The sequence below is a fragment of the Zalophus californianus genome, chromosome 8 (genome assembly GCF_009762305.2).
Source record: "Zalophus californianus isolate mZalCal1 chromosome 8, mZalCal1.pri.v2, whole genome shotgun sequence".
Taxonomy (NCBI): Eukaryota; Metazoa; Chordata; class Mammalia; order Carnivora; family Otariidae; genus Zalophus; species Zalophus californianus.
Window position 1 is genome coordinate 124,897,078 of NC_045602.1, and position 13,792 is coordinate 124,910,869.

At 40.3% G+C, this 13,792-nt stretch overlaps 1 protein-coding gene across 3 annotated transcripts in view; it reads left to right on the top strand.

Moving 5' to 3' along the window:
* The window catches only part of STK4 (serine/threonine kinase 4), a 92,112-nt gene that overhangs the window by 51,944 nt on the left and 26,376 nt on the right, over window positions 1-13,792 (top strand). The window lies entirely within an intron of this gene.

The window sequence follows — 13,792 nt, forward strand, 5'->3', positions numbered from 1 at the left end:
CGAGTGAGGACACAGTGTCTTTCATCATTTATTTGGGATTGTGACTTTCTATTTAAGAGTTAGACCAGAGGGCAGTTCATGCTGGTTTGTAGCATCTTTGCTGTTTTGCTAATCATTATCCTAATTTTAGGCCCTCTGAGAGGATTACTCTGAATTTTGCCTGAGGATGAATATTAAATTGCTCCACAGTTTCTTATGAAAAACTGGCTGTGTTTTTCCTTTCTCTGCAGTGGAACATTCTCCCTCAACCACAGATACTTGTTAATGTTCACGGAGATTTAATGAGTAGAGGCAATAAAAAATTGGGGGAAAAAGTAAGCTGAGGACTCTGCATTCCTTTTCTGAATATTTTTGGAAAAGAATGTTCTCTTTAAGGATTTTTAACTTTTACACTCTTAAATTCTGTCATGGTTCTGTTGTTGTTTATCAAAGAACTCAGAATGGGTGTCATAACTGGATTCTGGGAGGCCTTTCTAGGCCTGGCTTTTCATTCTACTCACTGGCCTTCCAGGTAATGACATCCTTCTTCCATAACCTAATGTCTACTGTTGTCCAGTAGCAGGAAGGCCACAGTTTATACTGCTAGCGAAGGAGATCGCTTGAGGACCAGAATAACTCGCCTGAGGCTGGTTAGCTGATGAGCCACTGAAGCCGCAGTAGAGCCCAGCTTCATTTGCTTTATCACGTGTGCCCTCATTTACTTGTTCAGCATCACCTGTTACGATAAGCTATTCACTCAGTTATTAGTCGACTCATGAGATTTGAATCATTTTCGTTATTATCTGTTGCCCACGTGGTTGTCTTTGGCATATTTGTAAGGACTGATTTTCTCAGTGTAGTGAGTCTCTAGGCAAAGATGAAATAACTTCTGGATACCAGATATCATCATTGTGACAGAAAGCTTCAGAATCCTCAAATCTGTATTCCTAGGTGTAGTTTACTTTTTTTTTTTTTTAAATGTTATAGTAGTTAGTGATCCTGAAAGTCCAGTCATTCTAATCATTATTTTCGGATCGGTAGTTCCCGTGTTAGAAGACTTCACTTCTCTCTGCCGTAGTTTTCCCAGACTAGCATCACTGGTGGAGAACTTGTTTCAGCGGGCAAGCTGCTTATGCAGAGGGGCTTTAATGGGTCTTTAGAGAGCATGCTTTCCATTCTGGAAGGAGGTGACTGCTGGCGGGAGTGGCCGTGAGCACCATGAGTGGGTGAACACATTGCCCAGCCTGGATGACGCCTGGCCCGTGTGGGAGGAGGGCCTGAGACCACGCCCTCTACACCAGAGCTCACAAACTGGCAGCATCCAGCCCACAGACCTTCTTGTGTGCCCTATACAGGGCTCACAAATCTTTCAGTAGCTGCCTGTATTTAAAACTTGAGAACTTTTAAATGAAATGTTGGCTCGCTGGCTTATTTTGAAAACATAGAAGAGCCAGCCATAATAAACCTACATGGTTGGAGGACAGTTGTGTGGAGCTGAGTGGCAGCTGCCCTCCTTAGGTCCAGGTCTTCTCAGTGTCTGGCCAACTTCATTCATTTGCATTAACCAACCTGTCTGGCACTTAGTGGCATTCAGCACTGGGATTCTTGCTGTAAATCTTCTGGATATGTATATGTCCACATTGGGCTTGAACCAACCCCATCCTGCCATAAAAATTTTATTCTATTTTTACCGTCAAAATTTCAACAGAATTAATTTATAATTTCTCTTGTAAGAGAATTGCAAACTAAACAATGAAAGAAAGTTTAGGTGGGGTGTATATGAGCTCCTATTCCAAAAAATACTGAAGATCAAATGAAAATGACTTTTTTTAAATGTATTTATTTGAGACAGGAAGAGAGAGAGCACACGCGCATGCACAAGCTGGGTGGGGGGAGGGGCAGAGGGAGTGGGAGAAGCAAACTCCCTGTGGGGCTCGATCTCAGGACCCTGGGATCATGACCTGAAGGCAGACACTTGAGCCACCCAGGAGCTCCTGAAAAGGATTTTTAGTGTCATGGTATTCTTGCTAGATAGCTCTTACATGAACCCCAAATCAAGCATTTGAAATAACAGCCTCAGACAATTTCTTAAAGTGTCATCCCCAGGCCAGGAGTGTCAGCGTCACCTGGAAACTTGGTAGAAATGCAGACTCTCAGGCCCCACCGCAGACTCACTGCATCAGAGTCTCTGAGGTCAGCACTTTGTAATCTGTGTTCTAACCTACCTTACATGTGATTCTACCTTGCTAAATTCTGGTCTAAATGGTTTTTATTTACTTATTTGTTTATTTTAAAGATTCTATTTATTTATTTGACAGAGAGAGACAGCGAGAGAGGGAACACAAGCAGGGGGAGTGGGAAAGGGAGAAGCAGCCTTCCCGCGGAGCAGGGAGCCCAAAGCGGGACTCGATCCCAGGACCCCGAGATCATGACCTGAGCCGAAGGCAGTTGCTTAACCAACTGAACCATCCAGGCGCTCCTAAGCGGTTTTTAGAGTGTAGTATATTTTTATATAAGTTTCTTCTTTCTTTCCTATTAGGTACTATAGAGATTCAGAGAGAAGGACATATTTGCATTTTATTAGCATTGCATGATTTTTTAGTTTCCTTTTTACTCTCCTTTTGCGTCTCCTGTACTCCAATTGGAGGTATCAAAGAAACACATAAAATAAGGAAAATGTCCTTTTGTAAGTGACATTTGGCAAAGAAAGAGCCAAACTGTTGAGTGAAAAAAGTATTCTGAATAATTTCATTGAGCTTGTAGACGGTTATGTGTCAGACTAGCTAACAAGTCTCCCTCAGCAATTTCTTAGACACTCTCTGATTTTCCAGTAGGCATTTAACAGTATTTAGTTATGAAATTTAATACACTTAACAGGTTTTGATTATGAAAAAAGATAATTCTCTTTCTTCCTGTGAAGGCAGTTGCTATTTTGAAATGAACTTTTTGCCCAAAATGGCAAATAGGAAGTAATTTCATCAGGAGTGGTAGAATTCGATACTGAAAAAACCTTCATATTTTCCTTTGAAATTGAATACTTTTGCATTTCTGAAATTAAATTACTTTATTTGCCATATTGGAAAAGCAACAAAGATTTCCTTTAATGTTTAATATATATTGTGATAAAAGCATAAATAAAAGATGCGGGAAAATGCAATATTTGCTGAAGTTGGTATTTGATAGTCTATAAACAGACTGCACACAGTGAATGTTGCTTCTAGGAGAAGTCAGACCCTCCCACTTTGCCAGTCGTAAAGCCACAAAAGACTGTAAACTTAAATCCAGTTTGGCTCATGAATCCTCCAGACACACTGTAATCTTTCAGTCTAAGGTGGTGGAATGCCAGGCGGGGTGAACGCGACAGATGAGGCCACACTTCCCAGGAGCTCACGGTGGTGAGGGGAACAGACATTACAGATAGTCTATCTGCTCAGGTAATAATGGCTATTTAAAGAAAAAAAAAAGCCACAGTAAAGAGATAGTATGAGATAGTATGCCTTGCAGTGTGAGGTACATGAATGAAGAGGGGCAGCATCTACAAAGACCCCAAAGCGGGACGTAGTGGGCATGTGTCAGGAGAGACTGAAGCCCGTCGTGGCTGGAGCAGAGTGACTGAGAGGACAGCAGCCCAAATGTAAATACTTTGGTGATCAGAGTACGTGTGAGCACATTAAAATCTCCTTGAGGGGCTCCTGGGTGGCTTAGTCTTAGTTAAGCATCTGCCTTCGGCTCCCGTCGTGATCCCAGCATTCTGGGATCGAGCCCCACATTGGGCTCCCTCCTCAGCGGGGAGCCTGCTTTTCTTTCTCCCTCCATGTGCGTGTGCGCGCGCTCTCTCTCTCTCTTAAATAAATAAAATCTTTTTAAAAAATCACCTTGAGATCAAAATAACCATCAAACCATCCAGCTAAATCTTGTTTATGAGAGATATAACGAAAATAAAGTATCATGGAAAAGTTTAAAATGGAAGAATGGAAAAAGACACACTGGGTAAAATCCTCCCTAAAAGGAAGTAGGTGAAACAATATTGATATCAGATAAAATTGAATCCAAGACAAAGGACTATTATATGGGGAAGGATATTTTATATTGCTGGAAGGTGTAATTGGCCGGAAGACCTAAGTCGTGAACTTCTGTAAGCATGTGGACTTCTCCCAAATTACTAGAAATACCACCAACAAAGAGAAAACGGCAGTCATAGATGAAGGCTTAGTGTTCTCCCAAAAATGGTCATTTCAGTTAGATTAAAAAAAACAAACAAACAAGAGTTCCCACAATTAACAAGATTGATAAAACAGAAAATAGGAACATTTTTCAAGTATCTATGACACTTTTAAAACATATACGGAATATTCACAAAATCTGACTATGTTTTAAAGTGCTCAGAAAGAAATCTCGTACAGAAATCACACGGCCACGTTCACTGACTGTAACAGAAGTAGAAATTAACAATAAAGTAGTTAAAACCACTTTGTTCCACTTGGGAATGTAAGAATATATCTCCCAAGTATTTGTTTTCAAGATAAAATAGAAATTGTAAACTATTTAAAAATTAATTACAAGTACCCTACAGAATTCAGATCTCTATAAATTAAACCTACAGGGTTGCAGCAAAAATGGTACTCAGAGGGAGATTTATAGCCTAAAATGTATTTTCTTTTTAGAATACAAGAAAGATTGTAAATAAGACACAATGGGATAAAGATAAACAGAATTCAGTGAATTAGAAAGCAAACAACAAATTAGTAAAACTAAATGTAAAACTAAATTTTGGTTCTTGGAAAGGAACTGACATTTGGCAGAGTCGATCAAGTTGAAAAGAAGGTCCCAAAAAACTGTGAGAGCAAAGGGGAGAGAGTGTTACTAAAAACAGAGGAACGTTAGAGCCATAAGAGAATATTATTATTTATGATTTTACATCCCTACGCTTGAAAACCTAGATACATAGATGTCGAAACACTATGCCATTGTTACTTCCTATGTGGAAATGTAAAGTATCCAAGATGTTTTTGAACAAGAACAGTGAGGTTAGACATACACCACCAGATGTCAAAACGTACAAAACCACAGCAATGAAAGCATCGTGACAATTGGCACAAGAAGAGAACACAGATTAGTGGTATAGGAACGTAGTCAAGAAACATACCTGTGTATATATAGGAATCTGTGTAATAACGATAAAATGCAGAGTAATGCAAACTGTGATACCATTTGTGTAAATTTTCTAATACACAAAATGCATATTTCCATATATGTGTACACGTGCGACTGCAGAGATAAAACAGCATATGAAATTATTCGATGAGTCATCACCTTTGAGGAAAACTTCAGTTTTCACTTTTTACAGCAAAATGTGTTACTTGCTTAAAATTTTTAAAAAAAGGTGTTTTAAAAATTTTACATAGATTTTCTTTGTTTTAGTCTAAATAGAGTTAGCCAGAGCTTCTGCAGAGCTAGATGATATAGTACTTTTCAATCTTAATAACTTTGCAAGTATTATTGATTATTAACTCTTGGTATATTAGCTTTCGGAGTAAGTTCCCTATTTATTCAAATGAAGTTATTTCCAGGTTTCTTTTTTTTTTTTTTTTTAAGATTTCATGTATTTATTTTGACAGAGAGACAGTGAGAGAGGGAACATAAGCAGGGGGAGCGGGAGAGGGAGAAGCAGGCTTCCCGCTGAGCAGGGAGCCCGACGTGGGGTTCGATCCCAGGACCCTGGGATCATGACCTGAGCCGAAGGCAGATGCTTAATGACTGAGCCACCCAGGTGCCCCTATTTCCAGATTTCTTTTTTTTTTTTTAAGGTTTTATTTATTTATTTGACAGAGAGAGACACAGCGAGAGAGGGAACACAAGCAGGGGGAGTGGGAGAGGGAGAAGCAGGCCTCCCGCTGAGCAGGGAGCCCGATGCGGGCCCTCGATCCCAGGACCCTGGGATCATGACCTGAGCCGAAGGCGGACGCTTAACGACTGAGCCACCCAGGCGCCCTCCAGATTTCTTATGACTCATTCTGTAAACAGAATTGATAGTAGCTGGCCCCCACATTAACTCAGTCTCTATTCATTGAAGTCCTCTATGTATACCTTGTGTGAATAGGCAAGACTGCAAGATCCTTGACGGCCAGGACTTGATTTAACTTATCTTTGTATTCCTAACACCTAGCAGTTGCCTGGCTTAAAGTTAGCACACTATTTTTGATTAAATGCTGACCCAGTCTCTGAATTAATTCAACAAAGAGTCACTACCCTAAGAGAGTTCATAGTGTGACAGAAAAGACAGCTAATCAAATTACTTTGATACATTGTGCTAGTAATAGCTTACATTTATTGAGAACTTATGATGTACCGGGCATTGGACTAAGTCCTTTATCTGTATTAGCTCAGTCCTTATAACCATCCCAGGAGGCAGATAATGTTGTTGCCATCTTACAGATAAGCAAACTGAGGCTCAAAGGGAGTAAATAATGGACACAGCAGGGATTTGAACCAAAGCAGTTTGGTTCCATAGGCCATCCTCTTAACCACCTTGTGGTTAATTCTGTTGATAAAGTGCATATAAGAATTGCTGTAGGAGCCCAGAAGAGAGAGCAAGAACCCCAGCAGGAACCCCAGGGAAGGCATCAGGAAGTCTCATTTGAAGTGGTTTTTGAAAGACAGTAGGAATTCTTTTTTTTTTTTTTTAAGATTTTATTTATTTAATTGACAGAGAGCATGTGAGGGAACACAAGCAGGGGGAGAGGGAGAGGGAGAAGCAGGCTTCCGGCTGAGCAGAGAGCCCAATGCGGGGCTCAGTCCCAGGACCCGGGGATCATGACCTGAGCCTAAGGCAGTCACTTTAACCAACTGAGCCACCCAGACGCCCCAGACAATAGGAATTCTTGAGCTAAAGGAGGGGAAGGGCCTTTTAGGCAGAGACTGGGCGTAGGGTGCTTGGAGGCCTTGAGGAATGTGGGATGCCCGGAAGCACTGAGAGATTGTATTTCAGGCCCAGAGGGTGTGGGTATGTGAGCAGAAAGGCATGGGACTGAAGGCCAGCTCTTCGATGAAGTAAATCATGCCCACCTGTGCCCTTCTTTTTTGGGAAGTATTTAGTACTTTTTTAGATTTTTCCTGAGTGTATCAGAGAAATTAAAAATAGATTCCTAATGCAGCCCAAAGAGCTAACCTAATGTTAGCTCTTATCACACAACCTCTCTGAAGTTGTGTGATAATGGGCCCATCAGGATATAAAACCATTGAACTGTCAATTCTAAATTAATATGATAAAAGTAACAGAACCTGAACAAGATTGATTGTTTGGATTCCCTGGGTAGTTAAAGCCATTCAGGTGGCTCTTTGTGGGAGGGAAGGATGAATTTTAGCCTTGAGGTTTCCCCGGGAGGGTGACAATAGTCTATGATTTTCTGAAACTTCATCTTAACCCTTCTTTCCTAGATCAGAGCTCCAAATATGATTGTGAAGTGGAGATTTCTGTGGGTTTTTTTAAAAGAAGCTTTATGAAGCTGTCAGGACATAGTTGATTGCTCATTGTTTAAGAAGTTGCACTTTTTGCTTTTGGTTACACACGTCAGAAATTAGACATTTGGTGGAAGGGAATTACTACTTAATTTGTAATTTAAAACCATGATTGATATGGTGGCAGAGACGCTTTATTTACTCATGTTTAAATTAATGCATCTGGATGTGTTCTGGGAACTTCAAACTTTATCTGCCATTTTATAGAAACAAAAGGCTCCCCAAACATTTTGTCTTTGAATTTATTGTCCATTTGTTTTGAAATGAGTTTTAAAAGATTAGTGCACATCCTTAAATTTCCCAGCCTCCATTGGCAGGATGGAACCTAATGTCTAAGTTTGAATTTTATCATTGGCAACAACCACTCTCTGTTGTTTTCCCTGAAGTGACAAGCCTCACTTTGCTCATTTTTGAGAAAATGGCTTCCAAGCGCCCAAATCCAAAGAACCAATTTGTCATTCTTTCAAGTAAACATGGTGCTCCACGATAAAAGCAGCTGGTTTAGATCATCGCTTATTTGCACAAGTACTTTGCTTCAAGATGACTGTCTTATTTCAGTGCACAGTGTGCAAACTTCCCCTTTCATCACAGTTAATATTAAAAAGACATATACTCAAGGTTGAACTTAAATAAAATTAAAACTTTTTCCTACTTCATCAAGGACATTCTTCAGGGAATTGTTTTTTGGTTGGTTGGCTGCTTGTTGGTTTTTTACCTGGAGACTGTGGTCCTGAAGAATGTAATAGCTGCTAGTTGCCACTTGGAGCTGCTTCATTCATACAGAGTGGCTGGCGGTTTCCCTCACCGCTGCTTTTGTACCGTACCGTCAGGGCAAATGCCAACAGAGTAGAAAAGGCAAATAATGTCTCGATATTAGTATGAAAATAGTTGGATCTCACAGGTTCTTTAAGAGGGTGTGCGGAGTTTCCCAGGGGTCTGCAGGCTACTCTTGGAGAACTGCTGATCTAGAAGCTTGCTCAGACTAAAATCCGTTCCTTTCAGCGAGGATAGTTAATGGATGGGACGTGTACTTCCATCAGGAGGTTCAGAATACCTGGGTATATGCTCGTCTCTCTTCTTCTCTTGTATGAGCCACTGAGGCTATTGCCTGGATGCATGATTTCATCCAGGGTTGCAAAGTAGTGACATTTGATCATTCCTTTGCCATTTACCAACTGAAATATTTCTGCAGTGAAGTGCTTTATTTAATTATGTAATCTCAGCTATAATTTATATAGGAAAAATAACGATATGGATTTTAAATATTTGGTGTGTTTCAATCCTTGAAGTTATTATTTTTTTATGTTCAAATTCTTCCATCTTGATGTGATCCCAGTAGTTAAGTTCTTTTTTTAAAAAAAAATCTGGTTTAGCGATGTAATATACTCCCCAGTAGTTTCTCTCATGGCTTCCTTTCTTTCTAGTCTGACAAGATGTCCCAGGCTCATGTTGTACATTTCCTGCTCCAGACATGGAAATAGCCACATTTTTAATGCTTTATTGAGATATTATTAGCAGAGAACATATGTAAGTTGAAGGCGTACAGCGTGATGATTTGATACATGTATATATTATGAAATGATTGCCACAATCAGGTTAGTTCATACTTTCATTCCCCACACATAATTACCTGCGTGTGTGTGTGTGTGTGTGTGTGTGTGTGTGTGTGTGTGTGTGTTTTGAAAGTTTTAAGATCTCTTCCCTTAACAGCTTTCAGTATGTGATAACAGTGCTGTTAATTATAGTCACCATGCCGTACATTAGATCACCAGAACTTACTCATCTTATTCTTGGAAGTTTGTACCCTTTGACCAACATCTTTCCTTTTCCCCTCCCCCCACAGCCCCTAGCAACCACCATTCTACTTTCTTTTTTTTAGTTCTTGGAAACGACCATTTTTTGAGGGAACTTTCTGCTTCCTTTTAGTGGGAAATGGTATTTAGAGATCACAGTCTGGGTACAAGGTGTGCTCCTTGCAGTTAGGTCATTTCTTTCCTAGGCCTTTTCAGTGGATAAAACCAGAAACTATGTTTATTACAAACTTGTGAGTCTTATGCTATTTCTAGTACAGGTTCAGTATCACAGGGCTTGTACTTATAACCACACTGATCCTACATCTCTAACTCATTCCCTCATGCTCAATGTCTCACTTCCCAGCAACAATGTAACTGTTCATCTGCTTTATGTCCCATAATACACAGGCCATTCTCAGAATCACAATACCAACACTTCCACCAACAGTAATTACTGAAAACAATTTAATATTTATTTGTATTGCAGTTCTCTTTGTCCTTAGGCCATATCCCAGCTGAGATGCAGTCAAAATCACTCTATGTTAAAGTCACTTGCAATGATTTCTATGTTGTTATGCCACAGACACAATATGCAGATAGATTTGTTGTTTTGTTTTCTATCTTTAGATATTGCTTTTTATTACTTCAGTTTATAATTATATAAACTATTCAGTTCCAAAGGTAAATCTACAAAACAGAGTTACTTTGACTTACCTTCTATTCCCAAACCCTCTACTGTTTCCTCCCTTTTTTGTTAAATTTTGATTATATATATTTACAAATACATGTATATTTGTACTCCCGTTCTTAGATAAGCAGTTGACACACTTTCATCTACCTGTTTTCAATGAACTATATGACCTAGAAATTACTCCATAGCATTGTAGAGAGATAGTCCTCATTCCTTTTTTTCTGATGCTTATATTCTCTTGTGCAGGTGAACCATAGTTTATTCAGCCAGTCCTCTGTTTCGACATTTAAGTTGTTTGCAGTGATTTTAAAGTTGATCACTTCATAACCCTATTCGTAAACAGAGAATTAAGCTTTCTCTAATTGTCACTTTTGTAAGGCTCTTGCTTTTGCCTTTCAATTTTGAGAAGCAAGTTACATACTTCAAGCGTTTATAGCTTTTTTCTTTTCTTCTTTTGTAGTTAATGTTGTGTTTTGCTTTCTGTTTTACTAGTAACAAGTAGATTTTTTCAGAGGTATCTCTCTGCCACAGTCTGGTGCTGTTTATAGAAACTAATTAGACCCTAATGTAGCCATAACGCGTATATAACGGAAGGTGAGTAATCAGTCTCCCAGCAAACACTGTTCGATGCCAGAGGTATCAGAATGTTCCTGAGTTGGTATTAACAAGTGAAGAGGTTCCTGGAGGACTGGATTTCCTAATTGCTGTAATCAGAACCTGAAATTTCTTAAGTATTAATCTCATTACAACCAAAGCCAGGTTTGGTTTAGTTTAGTTCCTTTAATTTTGCTAAAAATTTGAAGTCAGAAAAGAAAAGGAAAAAGTTTAGTATTATTTATTCATCAGAAGGTTCCAAAGACTAAAAAAAATTTTTAATGTAAATTAGTTATTAGTCTAGAAAGCAAGAGCTTGAAGTTTTCAGCTGAGGTAAATGTAAATTATTTTTCTTTTTGCTGACTCCACAGCCATGACTTTGAATTGTGATCTAATTCACCTAGAGGTATCTTTGTTCGCTCTTCTTCCTTTGAGCTTCAGAGATACTTTTCTAGTCTTCCTTCTCAGCTTCATCTCCCATTTTGTTCTCACATGGACTCTTGACGCTTTAGTAATCTATATTCCTGGGACATGCAGTGTTGAGAAGGCAAGGAGATTTATGCCAGTTTTCTCACCCCCATCTGAAGAAAGGATCTCTTTTAGAATTCTGAAAGTAGTATTTGCTCATGTAGCCTCATGCCTTTAGAGGAAAAAACATGATGTGGAATTTTCTCGTTACCTGAGATATATTCCTTGTATCATTCCCTCTCCTGACATGAGCACATTTACTTAAAAATCCTGATGCTCCACTACTCAAATGAAACACAACCAAATCTGGCATCTTTTGTCTTTGATGACACGTTTCCTCCCAGGAGCAGTGACTCTGAATGGAAGGCATGTCTCTTTTCCTTTCTACATCTTACTGTTGGCAGTCGACTCCTTGTGCCTGAGATTTTGAGGTGACAGCATAGGGAAAAAGAGTTACAGAGAAGAGGATTCAGACAGGAGGCACGGCCGGTGGTTGCTCACTGACCTGCTACTGAGAAAGACTCAGCCCATTGGGTGTTTTGGTCATTCTGTACAGCCAAGTTTTTAGACAAGAAGATGTTATGATTCACATTTGTTTAGAAGGTCTTACAAAGTTGCAGTGGGGTCTATTTGTAAGAACATCTGTGATGCCCACGTGTCCCTGTACCTAAGTGACGGCTGTTTTGGCTGAGGTGGTTGCCTGGTACTTAACCTCGCTGTGGTTGACTTTTAGGGTTCCAGTCCTGACGGCAGCACTTACTGGGTATAGTTTGGGGCTAGTTTCTTTTCCTCTCTGTGCCTCAGTCCCATCTGCCACGGGGAGGTCTTGCTAGCACCTGTCGGATGGACTTTGTGTGTACGTGAGAATTAAATGTGGTAATGCATATAAAGTGCCTTCGACATAAAGCACATGATGGATGTTAACTTCTCCTCCTTCCCTCCCCTCCTCCCTGCCTTTCCTGAAACATTGTCCTTGGGGTAAACTGCAGTAAACCCCTTTCCCCAGTGATTTGACACTGACTTCCATTTTAAAACCAGAAATTCATTCCCAAAGAAAGCGTGCTCCCAAAGAGACTGATGTAAGGCTGCCCTAACTACGACCCATTGGAAATGGATCACCCATAGTGGTCAGGGGTCTCGTTTTTAGAGCGCCCCAGTGCTCGTTTGCTTTCCCTTACATCTCTAGTCCACATAGTTTTTCTTGTACCCACCCCTCATTTCATAAATCATTAACACACTGGTAACTTCCAAATCTTGCCGCTCCCACTGTTCCTGTGGCAGCACACGCTTGCTACCAATAGATGCCACCCTCCAACTTGTCGTGTGTGGAACTCCGTCACGGTCCCGAGAGGCGGCTGGCTGCATCCCACACGTGATAAAACTAGTTCATCGTCCTGAAAGTTGGACCTTGTGTGAAGCGAGTAGAGTGAACGTTCACTCGTTCCAGAAGATGGGTGAATGGCCCTGGCCTCAGCGGGGACCATGGATGATGGGTCACTCCTCTGTTGAGTTTTCAGATTGGTGTTCTGTAAAAAGCATAATACTACCTGTCCTGCTTTCCCACGGGGTTAGAAGAAGGATCAAATGAAATGTAGTTTGGAGTCGTTTGAACCAAGTTTGTCTTTAGGACTATGGTAGAATTCTAGCAGAGAATTATAAGACTGTTTATATGTTTGTTTTGGGTTCATATTATATTAAGTATTACTTATTTTATTAGTATTCACTTTTTATTTTACTTTAGTAAAAAAAATATATATATATCTTTGAACAGTAACAAATAATCCAAACACAGGAGAAGGCCAGGGGAGTAGGTAAGCCCAGACTTGTGGTATACCTATGTTTGCTGCTGCTGCTGATGTTATCACATTAGGTCAATATAGCATTTAATATAGTTAAGGGTACATACATACTTTCTTTAGTTTGGTGATGCTTAACAGTGTTCCTGTGAAGGGGGCAAGGTGAGGTTTCTTCTGCCTTTCATAGTTGGAGGATCTGAAGTCCAGAGACATTAAGCAGCTTTGCTACTTAATGCCAGAGTGAGGCAGAGAACCTAAATCCCCAGGTTGCTTCCTGTCTCTGTTAATCCTTGGGTGCTTTCTTACCTGAAAAAAAACAAGACAAACCATGAGCAATTGACTTGGATGGTTTTTTTTTTAAAGATTTTATTTATTTATTTGGCAGAGAGAGAGACAGCGAGAGCAGGAACACAAGCAGGGGGAGAGGGAGAGGGAGAAGCAGGCTCCCAGGCCTCCCAGGCCTCCTGCCGAGCAGGGAGCCCGATGCGGGGCTCGACCCCAGGACCCTGGGATCATGACCTGAGCCGAAGGCAGACGATCAACGGCTGAGCCACCCAGACGCCCCTCAGATGATTTTTTTCATGCTTATTCAGAACATACTGCAGATTGACAAGCTTTGCATTTCATTAATTATTTATGTAAATAATTTTCCTTGTTGGAACAATGTAACTTTTACCTTCTGCTGTTACTATTTACTTTGTAACTATGGGTTATTAAGTATTTATGCTGTTGTTCAGGAAATGTCATGCTAACCAAAAAGGCATCGTTATTTTCAGAACGCTTTCCCTTTGACCAAATACAGCCTCTATGAAAACACAGGTGTCTGTTGTGGAGGAGTCCTGCTGGCCCTGGCAAACATTCGATATTCTCTCTGGGAGTCCTGTCTCTGTCGCAGTGTGCCTGTCGGTCTCATTCGGGCACGCAGGCCCCACTTTCTTCTCTCTCAGACTCTG